A 1,657-nucleotide genomic window follows, 5' to 3' on the forward strand; every position below is an offset into this window, starting at 1 on the left:
TCGTTGGGGCATGGTTTTGATGTCTGTCCATTAAATACCTTACATCAGTTTAACAAATGTATTATACATGTTCAATAAAAACCTCATATTTGCCCAACTTCAGTTGGTTGCCCTGGCCTGCCAGTGACCTGTGATTGGGGGCTGTGAGGCAGGACAACATGCCGCAAGCGGCAGCCGGGCAATGTCAACCGTTGCAGGGTACTTGTTGGGTATGACAAAGTTTATAGAATTCAAATCAAAGACAGAAGGAAGATTTGACAAAGCAAGGTGATATTGAGAGAAGCGATCTAAGACTTCATTGCATGGGCAGTGGAATCAGACACAGACCTACCAGATGCCCCAGACCGGACAATCAGCTCTGTAACTATTAAAAAGTATCTAGACGGCATAAAAGCATGGCACATCATTACCACTTATGCAAACCACAAGTAGACGCAGACATCATAGGAACACCCCTAAATGCAACTCAAAAAAAGGAAGAGGGCCAGGGATTAGTAACGGCAAAACAGCCCATCATGATTAGGAAGCCATTTGACTTACTACAAAATACACACGGAGGTTTGGAAACAGAAGAACTAATTGGTATAGGCATGATATACCAAAACCATACTAAGGTTCTTAATCTGCTTTGGCCATCCTATCAGTTTATTCTAATCCTAAATCATCATGATTTCAAAAAGTTTTATCAGACAGCACTTCTTCCACTTTTAGCTGTTCACAATTTTTTTTTTGGATCAGTTCAAATCAAAGCCGGATCAGAAGTTTTTGATTGATTTAAGTTGTCTTGATTCCCATTCTGATTTTAGTTTCAAAATGAAAGCTTGACTATCTAACCACAGGTATGTGTTAGTCATTTTTCAATCAAAATTGTTGAAAATAAAAACAAATGTTCTGAAGATATAGTTGGAAAAGTAGGAATTATGATGGATAACAATGATTGATATCATTCTTGACAAACAACACCTGGGAAATCCATCAATAACTGTAGCGCTATATATGCACAGACATAAGACTGAGGATATCAAATCTGCTCTCAAATGTTCAAAATGTTACGTTTTGAGTGAGAACATTGGATTTGGGCATTTGCGGTATCCGTCTCTAGATAAATTTCCAGAGAACGATATCAAGTTTTTTGACCTTAACCTTGGGGTAAGTATGGTCATGATTTGGTCCAAAAAACAATTGTTTAAGTCTCACCTAAGATCCCTTTCCTCACACTTTCTGGGCATATTGCAAAGAGAATTTCATTGGAGGGTCTCTTAATTCTCTTAACCAAAACTGACACAATTCAACTCATTTGGAATGGAGGTAAAGCTTGCTTCAGCCTGTAAATGCTTTTCAGTCAAGCAAAGAATTCCATCATTCATTTAAAGAGTTCTTGACAGGGATTAACTCCAGAACCACAGAGGTATCTTGGAGGGACGTTGTTGCTAGAATAACCAGTAGTATGCATGAACACTAAGGGCACAGGTTCCGGCATATGACTACAGCTATTCTGCTAGTCATGTCAAGAACAACAAACTGACCTGTGAGCTCAAAATAGGATGAGATAATGCTGTAGAACTCTTACGCTGTGTGGCGTAGGCTGAGCCAGAGAGGGGAAGAATCACCACGCAGAAAGAATAACAATTTGGATGAAACTGAGATTGTGTAGACG

The sequence above is a fragment of the Melampsora larici-populina genome, assembly GCF_000204055.1.
Source record: "Melampsora larici-populina 98AG31 unplaced genomic scaffold MELLAscaffold_79, whole genome shotgun sequence".
In the NCBI taxonomy this organism is placed as follows: Eukaryota; Fungi; Basidiomycota; class Pucciniomycetes; order Pucciniales; family Melampsoraceae; genus Melampsora; species Melampsora laricis-populina.